Here is a 13,416-nt window from a genome sequence, read left to right on the forward strand (position 1 = left end):
TAAATATAGCTCATCATCTCAAAATATTCCTTTTAAAAGAATATTAGAAAATAAGAGAATATTAGGAAAATGTTTTAGGTGCATATATATCATTTTTGGTAGTGAAAGTAAAAAATCAAATTTAAATTATTTTATAGTCAGGATTCACTTGTGTTAAAAATGCTGAGAAATCACTTCTTGGGTGGAAGGACAGGGGTTTTCCTCTGCAGTGCAGGGACTGGCATGTTCTATATGGCACTCGATAGCAGATTAGGTGTCAGAGACCAATCAGCATTCTAGTACTCCACACTAGGTCCCCACGGATTGAAGGATATGGACAAGTATATGTGGATTGCCAGAAACTACTCACTGCTAGTGCCATGAGATCCAATTTTAGCCAGGAAAACTGAGGTGGGGGCAGGAATTAAGCACCTCCTGAGTTCTGACATCAGAGTCTGGAACAGAAAGACAAATTGATTTATATACCCTGAGAAATGAGAGGCCTAAGACTTTTTATGGTGGTAGTTTAATTGTAGAATAATGATGAAAAATATAGGACCCATTTCCAGACTGAAAAGTAGAATTAGAATTGGGATGAGGTAGATGGCAACTTATGAATAGGACAGTAGGATTCCTTCAGGCTTTTGTCACTAAGTGTTTCCAGTTAAATAACTTTTAGGTCCTTAGACATAGAGGGGAAACATCTGATGTCTCCACTTGAAATGGAGACAGTATATAAAGAAGATAGAATTGAACTCAGAATGTTTTCTAAGACATTTATTTTCCCCTGAAGATGATAGTACAATGGAGGTAGTTCTTAGACTTGATACCAAGATTTAAGATTCCCCCAAAGTTGTTGTTGTTGTTTTGTTTTTACTTGCCTCAGGCTCAGGGCTGGCATATAGGGGCTTAAAAGATAAGCAGCCATTTCCATTTATGTTGATACACAAGCTTATTACACAGGAATTGTTAAAATTCTGCCTTGTTGGGGAATCAGTCCTCCCTTAGGACCCAGAGAGACTCTTCACACTATGCAAGGAGTTACCCAGTCAATTGTTTCTTAAAACACCCTGTAAGAGTATAATGTGCTTATTAGGTGTTACCCTAAATGGGAGGTTTGGCAGGGGGTCAAACCTGGTTTGGCAGGTTTGGCAGGGGTGGAGTGAGAGAAGGGGATACAAAATGAAGATATAGAATAGAAAGAGGTTTTTGGGAGAAAAGCAAAACAGATTTATTGCAACTGAATTCTGAGGTATGTTACAGGACCAAGTAGAATAATAAGAAAAAAGAAGTTGGGGCAGATTCCTGTGGATCAAAAAAGATTAAACAGTTCTTTTACCAAGCACTGAAATTCTAGAATAAGCAGTTATTTTCCAAGAGGAATATGTAAGAAAGACACTGTTACACAATAAAAGTGACTTTATGGTGTCCTTATTTGTACTTTATCCCTTCTCTGTGTCTTTCTCTAATCTGATTTTTGAATCACATTTAGTGGCTGATGGTTTATTCTGTTATGAATACAGTCATGTTTCTTTTCTTGGTCAGAGTTTTCTCAGAATTGATGGCTGGTATAAGAGACAAAAAGCCATCAATGAGTTCAGTTTTGTTTGTGATGGTAATGGGGAGAGCTTGGTAAAATCAGAGGCAGGAAAATTAAAATAATATTGTATATAGAAATGAATTATCCTATATTCAGGTTTTAATTTCTCAAGATCAAAATCAGTATAGTAAATGTATAAAAGGAAAGTAACAAGTAATAACATGTGCTAGCCTATTTTTGCACACATTTTACATTACTATCAACAGATTTTGGGCTGAATCCATTTTTCTTCCTGGGAAGAACACCCAGTTTTTCTGAAGGAAATACCCCTCCTCCACCATTATTTCTAACTCATAGAGTTTTAATGATGGTATCACCAATTGTAGTAGTTTGGTCTCCATTGTTCTATGTGGGACACAGGATCTAGGATGATAAATCAGGAGCGCAATGATTAGTCTACACGGGAATACTAATCCTAAAGAGAACCAATATGTATCACACTTGAGAATTTTGTTATGGTTCTCAGGAGAATTCCATTCTATTTCTGTTGAATGTATGTGTACATGTAGCTGTATATATCAGAGTTTCAAAAAAATGAGTGCATTTTCTGTATAGTTATTTATTGTATCAGGTAAGGTTAAATTTATTGGTTAAATATAGGACAACCAAGGTCAGTATTGTAAATTCAATATTCATAGCCTATATTTCTATATGTTTACTTCAATGTTACTTTTTTTTCTTTTGCTTTATATCAAGTAGAATATGAGTCAGAGTTCATAAAATTGGATCTAGTTTTTCCCAGCTCACCCAAGACTCCCAATGTCCTTAGGCATGACTGAGTGTGAATCTGAAAGAGAAGCACTAAGAATTACAATAGTGTCCAAGAAGAAACCCTCTGGAGAGGAAAAAATGAAACTGAAAAAACAGGCTCTTTTTCTCTCAGAGCAACCTGGAGATCCTTCAGGAAATTAGACTGTGAAACATTTGCTAGGTAAGCAGTATCATCTTATCAGACCAAAGTGCCTTCTCTGCTTGGATGTGGGAATTAGTTGAGTTCTCTTCAATTACCTGAAAGTCCAAGAAATTAGGAAAAATTCAGCAGGCAGAGAGATACTAAGGGATACCTAACTTCCTTGTTACAAAGGTTGGTGGGTTCTTCTGTAACTAATTGGATATAGAAGAAATTTGGTGTTTAGTACTTTCTCATTTTACTTTGACATATATTATTTGGACAGTGTACTTGGCGAAATGATAGAAAAACAATGGAGCTCATAGCTCTGATTTCAGAAAACTTGCCTTGCATTATTAGCCTAATTTTAAAGATGTAGAAACACATACTAATAGAGTTTAAGAAAGGAAAATGCACTATAGTGAATTGTGAAGTCAGAATTTTGACTCTAGCTGTTTATTTGCAGAATCCCTGCTTTTCTACAGTATCATACTACCACACCATGAATTATTGACACCCTCAAAATTGAAACTTCCATTGATTATCTTATTAGTATTGAATGAATGCCAACAGTTCTTTTCACAGAAGATACCTAAGTCATTTCTAATATACATAATATGTCCAAAGTTGGTCAATTCTGTTTTATATTTGTTCCCTTTCCTCACTGATTAAAGATTGCATTTCATTTTTAAAATTCTTTATCTCTTAGCTTAAACGTATATTTGAATTACTTGTCAGTGTGTGTTCCTTGCACTGTGGCAAATCTAAATTTCTTCAAGTTGCACAGTATGTCTTTGTAAGGTTTCTTCTGTCTAAATGTAAACACACAACACCAGCTGTTGAAGTAATTGAAAGTAGGAACCTTGTGTTTGAAATATTTCTTCATGTGGGTATTAGTCTTTCAAAGTACGGTCTTCCTACAGAAGAAAGGATATGTTTAGAGGAAGCAGATGGTAAGGATGTTTAGGAAGCTCCATATTTAAATCCAGTGGGAAGTATAAAGATTTAGAGAACTGAAATCTAGTAGTGCAGATATAGAAAGACGAGAAAATCCATTTGAAAAATAACTGATTTTTATTTAAAATATACTTTCTAATAGACTCTAATTCTTATTACATGTATTAGAAAATATGTTAATGCAATCAATCCATAGAATTGCTTCATTTCAATGATTATTTTTGTATTAGTTGTAAAACGCAGCATCTACTTAATAATTACATACCGACGAAAATAGACTTGTATTAGATGTAGATGTACTTTGATAAAAAGTACTTCATTTCAAGGTATATGAAAGGGAACATTTTATTACAAGAAATATGGTAAATATCTTTCTATAGCTGACAGCTATATACATAGACCTGTTAATTTTGTAAGTGAAGCACATGTCATGTAAGAGTTCTTTGCAATTTGCCATATGACCTAAATCCAAAATATAATAAGTTGTAAGTTGATGATGGTATTTATTTTAAAAGAACCTTAGTTAGAGTGAGATATAAAATAGGATTTGAGCTGATTTTCCCATATTTACCTTTATACTTTATCAATGATAGTGCATATCAACTTTTCTCCTACAGAACTAGGGTGTAAGCCAGAGGTATGTGGGGTGAGAGGATTCACCAGAGAGGGTGGGGAGCAGAACAGGCAGATCTACTGAAATACACTGCTGAGAGGAGCAGCAGGTGAGGCAGTAGAGGTCTGCTGTGCCATGTGGGTAGCTCCCTGGCCAGCCAGGGATTGAACTCGTGCTGCAGTGGCTGTGGATAGCTTCACAGTGCTGTGCTTAATCCCTTGTGCTGCCAGGGATGCCCTCCTATACTTCTATATTTAGGATATGTAGCAATGCTATTTTTCTAAACGGATCCATTTTATGGGGCAATTTATGTTTCTGTTTATTTTTGTTGTCAATGAAGAATATCTTTCACTGCTAATGTGATTAACCAGTTACCAAATTTATGTCCAGCACATATGGTTCTCATTTGTTCAAAAATAATTCGCATAATACATTTTCCTTATTTTATTTTGTAATTACTTTAGTAGCTGATAAGTACAAATTGGTGTTTTATTCCAGCTTTATTCAGATATAATTGATATATAACGTTGTATAAATTAAAGTATACAATGTGTTGATTTAGTGCATGTTGCAAATGAATTAATTTACATAGCTTTAATTAACACCTCCACCCATCACATAAATATTTCTTTTTTGTGATGAGAACATTTAAGACCTACTTTCTTATAAACTTTCAAGTATATTTAGTGTCGTTAGCTGTAATCACCATGCTATATGTTACATTCCCAAAGTATAAAATCTTACAATTCTATGACCAGTATCTTCCTACTTTCCCTACCTCCCCAGCCTCTAGTAACCAGCATGAATTTTTTTTAAGATTTATGTATTTATGCATACAGTATTTATGCATACAGTGTAAGCCAGAGGTGCAGGTGGGGAGGGAGTGGAAGGATTCATCAGAGACAGAGTGGGGAGCAGAACAGGTGGATGTACTGAAATACACTGCTGAGAAGAGAGCAGGCAAGACAGGAGAGGTTTGCTGTGCCATGTGGGTTAGCTCCCTGGCTGGGCGTTGAACTTGTGCTGCAGTGCCTGTGGATAGCTTCATAGTGCTGAGACAACCCTTTCCACCACCAGGGAGGCCCTAACCACCACTAATTCTGTTCATCTGAGTTTGACTATTTTATTTTTTACTCCACATGTATGTGATTATTTCAGTTAATATAATACCCTCAAATTCATCCAAGTTGTCACAAATGGCAAATTTTATTTTCTTTGTCAAGGTTAATAATATTTCACTGTTTTATATGAAATGGTATTTTGATGTGATCACAGAAGAAACTTTTGTTATAAATTATATATGCGCATGTTACTCATAAATCTCATCTTTCTTATCCATTAAATCCATGGTGATGTGCACAAAAAGATAACTGCATACCCACATTCATTGCAGCGTTATTCACAATAGTCAAGCTGTTGTATAAAAGTCATTACATTTATAATCACATCTCAAGTCCTGGTATGTTAAAACTGTATCCTTGGCTAGGTTCTTGATAGTGTTTTGCAGTTTTACTTCTTCAAATGTTTCTAAGATTATCTTGATATTATGAGATACAACTTGATATTATGAGAACAACTTGAAATCATGTTGAGGGAGAACCACCAAATCAAATGAATGAAACCATTAATTTTTCTCATTCTTGTATCTTTGCACTCACAATTCAAATTACTGCAAAGGTACGACGATTCACTTATGTTCCTCTCATGTCCTGTTGTGTCAACCTTTAGGGTAAATGACAGCAGGTCTCTTGGTTTAGATGATAGCCAGAACATGACATGGCTGGGAGAGCCAGATTAATATACTGCCATCAGCTGAAATGTAAAGAAATATTGAGGTTGAATAAAAAAAAGTAAAGATAAATTGAAATATGTTTATAACCAAATCCTGATTCTCATTGCTACCAACCCTGGCAGAGATGAGATTATAAAGTATATGATTTTTTTCTAAGGCCAGGTTAAGAATAGTTGTCTTATCTCATTGCACTAAGTTTTGACTCTAAAATATATTGTACTGTGCAAGAAACTAACCTTAGGAAGATGCCATAAGGCCGATTTCATTTTTATAGTCCTTTTATTTAAAAAAGAACATTAGAATTCTCTGTCTCCTGTGTTAGAAGTTATAATTAGGTAAATAAATGGGAAAGTCTTTCTACCACCAGTTGCATCTAAGTCCCTTAAAGCCAACAGGTAATCTGGAGGCAAGGGAATGATAAAACCGAAGTATAACTCTGGTGAGCACCATCAGCACCACCATTATGACCTTTATGTGCAGTTTTCACTCTGATATGATATCTCAACTTAATCTGAATTAACTATTATAGTCTTTGACCTCTTTATAAATAGAGACAATTGTGCCTATATATTTGGTTTAAATCATCAAGTACTTTAAAACTCATTTCAGTGATGAATATGAAATTCAATGTGACCAATCAAGAGAAGTATTAAGAAGAGTTTCTTTTAGGATTGTATATTATGAATCCTGACATGGTTGATACCCTTAACAACATCCTTCTTTTAAGGAGAATTTTATATATTCTTAAATTAGGGGAAACTCTCAAATCAGAAATGAAATGGAAACCTGACCTTATCAGTTTTCATAAAGTAAGCAAAAAAAAAAAAAAAAGCTATTCATTTACTTTGAGGTTTATTTATTCTATGGTGCTCCTATATAAGATAAAATATTTAATGATTTTATTCAGAAAGATAGTAACTATTAAACCTCCATAAAATATTAATGGATTTTTGACAGACATTTAATGGAGCCTAAAAATTCTCAAAATACTTGACTAATGTGGTGTAAATAGGGACTCAGCCAAAAAAACAAAAAACAAAACAAACAAACAAAAAAAAATCCTGGCTCCCAACACTAAAAATATATGCAATGCAAATAAGTAACAGTTGTGTTAGGACTGTTTTCACTAGATTTGCAAGTGTCAGTGATCACTGAAAAATCTGGGAAGGAAAAACATCTTACAATTGAGATATGTGAAATGACCTTTTTCTTGTTTCACAATGCCTTAGTCAATTTCTTCTGAGCCTATGTGCACACAGTATGCACATACTTAACTCTTTTTGGGTTTTCATTCCTTTGCTAGCTCAATTCTACTGATCTCCTGAACTGACTCCTGATTTCCAGTAGAACTGATTGCAATAAAGAAAATATCTAAAACCCCATGCTAATAGCTGACATACTTTGGAAAACTCCAGCTTTGCTATAAACTACCCATATTTTTTGTTAGCAAAAATAAATGTTTTAATTTTCTCATTTCTTTCCTTTTCAATTATTCTTCAAATAAGTACAAAAGAGAGTTACAATGATCATTTGAAGTAAAATCTGAATGCAATTTTATGCTGAAATAAAATAATAAAAGAAAAAGAGAACTTTGAAACTACAAAAAGAATAAGTACCCTTAAATTTGATTGAAGCTTAAACTGAAACAACTCAAGATTTCAAAAGTCCACATTTTCTTTATATCTGCTTTATTGTGAGAAGTCCCTTATCCTTGAAATTCCCCCTTTAATCCAGATTAACTGATGCTCATTATGGCTGTTGCTTCAATGTCTCCCTGAGTTTCTGTTTTACCTTTTGCAATGTAAGGGATACATCCAAGTTTGCTCATTTTCATGCTTAAAATATATTTGACACATAACATTGTGTAGGTTTAAGGTATACAATATGTTGATTTGATGCATTATATATTGTGGTGTGATTACCATTATAGCAGTAACATAGTACCTCTATCTTATCCCATTTCATTTGTGGTAGCATATTTTTAATATCTAGTATCCTCCCCATCTCCCTTATAATGAGCATTCTACTCTCTGTGTTATAAGTTTAGTTTTTCTAGATTACACGTTAAGTGATATAATACAATACTTATCTTTCTCTACCTGACATCTCATTTAGAAAAATGTATATAAGGTCCATCCAGGCTATTAGCCTTTCTCATGATTGAATAATATTCCATTGTATGTGTGTGTACTACTATCTTTTTTATCTGTTCATTTGTTGATGGGTACTTAATTTATTTAATGAAAACATAGACCAAAGAAGAGAATATGGTCTTGTGCCACTTAATGATATGGATATGTTCTGAGAAATGTATCATGATATTCTCCATCATTTGTGAACACATTAGTAGTGTATTTTGTATACTTTGAGACCATGATGAACAACACAACATGAGATGAAATCTAGCACAATGGAAAACAATGCTAACAAGAGAGGCAAGAAACACAAGATGCATGAGGCTGCGGCCAGAATAGAATGATATGATGTGATGGATACATGTATAGGTAGTAGGAATTTGCGGACTATTACCATTGGCTGACAAATTATATGGCACATGACTGTAAAGAATCCAGAATAAAACCCCTACATATAAAGTCAACTACTGTTACAAAGGAGGAAAAGGCAGTACTTCAATAAATGGTTTTGAAAAACCGGTAACCACATAAAGAAAAAAATATATTGGAAGACTATCTTATACCACTGAGGAATAAAAAAAAAAAAAATCCCAAAATGCGTTGAAGAATTATACATAAGACCTAACACACACACTAAAACTCATAGAAGAAATTGTATGGGTGAAGCTTCTCAGCATTGGTCTTGACAACAATTTTTTTTTTTCTTTTTTGATGGGACACCAAAAAACCAGAAAACAAAAGCAAAAGTAATAAGTGTGACTATAGCAAATTTAAAAGCTTCTGCACTGTAAGAGAAACAATCAGCAAGACCATCCTTTCATTCCCCTTAATTTTCAAGTGTTGACTGCTGACAACTCTCAACTCAAGAAACTATCTTCAGTTGAAGGGAGCAGCATCCCACATGCTCTTAAGAAGGCAGCATCCAGTGATTAATCTGGTGATAATGCTGGGATGTGGCAGAAGGTCATAGTTATATAAAGACCTAAAACTATTGTATCAAGGTGAAAAAATTTGTAGGATTTCATTCTGATATGATTGTATGCAAATAGTTATCTTAAAGTCTATTTCCAGGGCAACCACGCTGTCATAGTTCAAGGTATGAGTTAAAACAAATCTGACATAACAATTGATACTTTAATGAGATTTGAGCAAAAAAGATAATTTATCATTACAAATCTTGATTTTTAGAAAAACTTCTTTTAAAATATATTTCTTCTCTGTTTTTCTCCCCTCAACCTCCTTTTGACACTTGTACTTCTCGTTTCTAGTCTCCTCCTTTTATTGTATTGCCCCTCACACCTCCACATGCCTATCTGTGGCCTCACTTATCTCATCCACAGGAGACATCTGAAACAAAACAAAACCTAAAAAGTAGAGTCTGACATTTAACAAAAGCAAATCTTTTGAAATAGCATTCTGCTTGTAGGAATTTTTTTTTTTTCAAAGATTTATTTATTTATTTGTTTGTTTATTTGTTTATTTATTTAGACAAGCACAGTCAGAAGTGCAGGAGGGTGAGAGAATTCACCAGAGCCAGAGCAGGGAACAGAACAGGCAGACTGATGAAACACACTGCTGAGGGGATGAAGCGGGCGCGGCAGGAGAGGTCTGCGAGCCATGTGGGACCCTCACCCAGTGGCCAGAGATTGAACTGGCGCTGCAGAGGCTGCGGGCAGCTTCTCAGCTCAGCGCTCAACTGCTGCGCCACCAGGGGAGGCCCTGTAGGAATATTTTAGATACCTTCTTTGCCTTTTTGTTTAACCTGAACTGAAAAACAAAAGCTTTCTATAACGCTTCCTCTCATGAATGACCTATACCAGAGGTTGTTCTTCTTCCCTATATACCCACCACTATCAGTGTTTACTTCCGCTAAATACTTTATAAAATATTATTAGAAAATCACTGTCCTAATTTTAATTAGGGCTACTCTAAATGAAATCTCTTCTGCATGATTTCCCCCTTGTTTTGATCATACATTTGTAATCTTGTCTAACAGTAGGTAAATGAATTGTGCTTTTACATCCCACACAACTGAAGTTTGGACTGTCAATATTATCAATCAGTTTGGCAAATCATCTCCTTGAATTAAAATGTCAGTTGAGAACCTATAGACTGAAATTGCAATAAAGCCTCACTACATAAAGTCTCTAATCTTGTTAGAATCAAAATATAATCATGATAGTAAATCATTTATTTCCAGGATTACTTTTCTGCCAATATTTTTTTCAGTTATTTATTATACACTTTTGAGGCATTTATCTCCATCAGATTCCTAGTAGGTAAAATGAAGTATATTTTAGTAGACTGTAACAACATCAGTATATTTCACATATAATTAGATCACATGTTTTTTTGTTGTTGTACTAAATTACATTCAGAGTTTAGTAATACATTGAATTAATATTGTCCAATTTTCAGAGAGGGTATGTTACAAAGGTGATGTTTAAGTAACCTCAAAGGAAAAAAAAAAAAAAACACTTTTGTCCTCCTTTATTACGTACATAATTGTCAAAGCAGGATATTTAATAAGAAATAGAATTAATATTAAAAAAAGAAGCAAATGTCAGATACTGAAAGTAGTAAGCTCCTAATAATGACTTACCTAAGATTTCAAGATCTGTGGATTGTAATATTCATCCACTCATTAAACACTATGCTAGTTTTGACATTTAGATTTTGCCTACTAGTAAAATTTAAATAAAAATAATGGTCTCTGAGGCTTAGTAGGTAATACTATCTGGAATAACTAAACATTGTGAATTTAAACATGTGGGGTTTGCTAAAAATAGGTTTCACTTTACATTAATTTATATGTTTATGTATGTAAACATGTCTGTTTATATGTGTGCATGTGTATGTGTTTATTCTTGGAGAAATATGTATTTAAATTATGTGAAGATTTTCCTGTTTTCAGTTTCATGATATAATATATTCATATAACCTCATTCATTCTAGATTTCAATGTCAGTTTATTGTAAACCATCATTATTTTTAATGTCTTTAATGACTGAGACATAGATGTATTTGTAATACTGAAGAATTTATTTTATATTGAATTTATTGAATTTATTTTATATTGGATTTATATAATTTATTTTATATTAAATTTTATTTATATTGAAGCTATATTTGTAATACTGAAGTATACTAATAACTAGTTCATCTAAACTTGACTTATAAAGTGTTAAGCATCAATGTAGCACAATAGATTAACTGAGATCAGATCATGTAGTTTCCTCAAAATATTAAAAATAGATATGTCAAATGATCTGGCAATTCTACTCTTTAGTGTCTATCCAAAGAATGCAAAAAACAATAACTTGAAGAAATATGCACACTTCTATGTTCATTGCAGCACTATTTACAATAACCAACCTATGGAAAGCACCTAAGTACCCAAGGAAATGTGACTGGATAAACAAAATGCATACACACACACACACACACACACACTCAGTGGAATACTACGAGCTAGGAAAAGAGATGAGTTTTTGCATTTGTGACAATACAGATGGAATTGGAGAAGATTATGTTAACTGAAATAAGTGAGAATAATAAAGTAAATACTGTATGATTTCACTCATATAGAATATAAAGAAACAAAACAAATGAACTGACAAAATTAAACTAAAACAAACCCCAGAAATATTTCCCCCTCATAGAGGAGGATTTAGTCTAAGAGAGTGGGAAGGGAACAAATGGAAGAAATTTCCCAGTGGTCTGTAGTAGATTGAGGTTGTGTATGCGAATAACATGTACAGTGTTGAAAACCAATGTTAACCTCAATTTTATTTTATTTATTTATTTTTTTTTGTGGGACCCTCGCAGGCGACCGGGGAACAAACAGGCCCAGCTCAACCGTTGTGCCACCAGAGGAGCCCCTAACCTCAATTTTAAAAAAAAGTTATAGAAAAAAATTTTAAAAATCACAAAATAAAATCTTTTGAAGATGGAATGAGTACAATTCAGATTCATTAGGGGAAGAAGCTACAAATTAAGAGAGTTGAGTATTTATGTACATATTTATTTTATTTGTAATTCATGACTCATTTAAATCTAGTGTCTCCCTCTAAGAATCTTACACAGTTACAAAGCTTACTTCATAAACATCAAATTATTTTTACTATATGATGTTGTTAGTTTTTTTAATATTTATTTATGCATGCATGCAAGAGCTGGGGTACAGGTCATAGGTGGGGGCGGTGAGAGGATTCACCAGAGACAGAGTGGGGAACAGAACAGGAAGATTGATTGAAATACACTGCTGAGGGGAGCAGCGGGCGAGTCAGGAGAGGTCTCCTGCACCTTGTGTCTGACCACCCTAGCTGGGTGGATTGAACTCATGCTGCAGAGGCTGCGGATATCTTCATAGGTTGCCTCTTAACCCCTTGAGCCATCAGGGAGGCCCTGTTGTTAGTTTTTTTTTTAATCCATAGATCTTTTGACAGCATTTATCATTTTAAAAGTGATAAAAATTAAGATAGCTAGAAAAATGTCAATAAGGAACTTTGCAAAAAACAGTGTTTCTAGTCAGAGGTGAGAAGGGCAAGTTTTTGGCCTATTTATGATGATCAAAACGTATATAAGAATCAAGAAATGCTAGAATCAATATGTTTCCATATGACAATTATCTTTGCCACCTCCAAAGCATTCATAGTTAAAAATGTTTAGATCCCTCCTAAAACTAATATGACACCAAAATGATTAGGATTAAAGACTGCATCTGCAGATATGGTGATTAATGACAAAATCTAGTGAGGAGCTACAGCCAAGTGTCAGAGACAGGCATTCTGGCTGTGCTGCATTTTGAAGGTGGAATAAAGACAATTCAGATTCATTAGGGGAAGATGCTACAAATGAGGAGAATTGAGCATTTGTGCAGATATTTATTTCAGTTGTAATTTGTGGCTCATTGAAATGTGGTTTCTTCCTCTAAGACAATATTTCTAAGCTATAATTGTATAATGCATTCTGAATGTAGTTATAATATGAGGGATGTCTTTATTTCAGGAAGTAAATATTTCACTATTGGAAAATATGCTTAAACATGGACATTGCAAAGAGTAAATTGTGCTGCAGAATATATATTTAATGTTTTTTCTTCAATACTTGTTTAAGTAGTGAACTATAGCTGAAAATTCTATACATAAGTAGTAACTACTTAAATTCATGTATGTAGCTATAAAACACATTATATGTTTTATTGATCTCAAATAGTTCAACTAATTTTTCTTCCTTATTGTCCTCAATCATCTCTTATAAAACAGGGAGAAGAAAACACACTATGTAAGTAAACTGAAGGGTGAGTTTTTCTGTTAGCTATTTTGCATTTAATAGTTGACACTCATAGCATATTTGGATTGTGACAGTTTTCTCAGCTACTTAAATTTGCAGAATTCAGACTCTTTCTCTCTTGCAAAGTGGTGCCTGATAGAAGTTTTTCAGATGTGA

The 13,416-nt window shown here is 33.7% G+C and overlaps 1 protein-coding gene across 5 annotated transcripts in view; it reads left to right on the plus strand.

Moving 5' to 3' along the window:
* The window catches only part of PCDH15 (protocadherin related 15), a 1,524,279-nt gene that overhangs the window by 748,708 nt on the left and 762,155 nt on the right, over positions 1 to 13,416 (plus strand). The window contains exon 1 of one of the 5 annotated variants that reach the window (XM_054690671.1): positions 13,227 to 13,251. The exons of the other annotated variants lie outside the window; for them this stretch is intronic. The gene's annotated coding sequence lies outside the window, so the exon portion shown is untranslated. Of the gene's footprint in view, positions 1 to 13,226; positions 13,252 to 13,416 lie in introns of those variants that run through there. 5 annotated transcript variants of the gene reach the window in all.

The sequence above is a fragment of the Talpa occidentalis genome, unplaced genomic scaffold (genome assembly GCF_014898055.3).
Source record: "Talpa occidentalis isolate TD23 unplaced genomic scaffold, MPIMG_talOcc4v2.1 talOcc4.8, whole genome shotgun sequence".
NCBI classification, from domain to species: domain Eukaryota; kingdom Metazoa; phylum Chordata; class Mammalia; order Eulipotyphla; family Talpidae; genus Talpa; species Talpa occidentalis.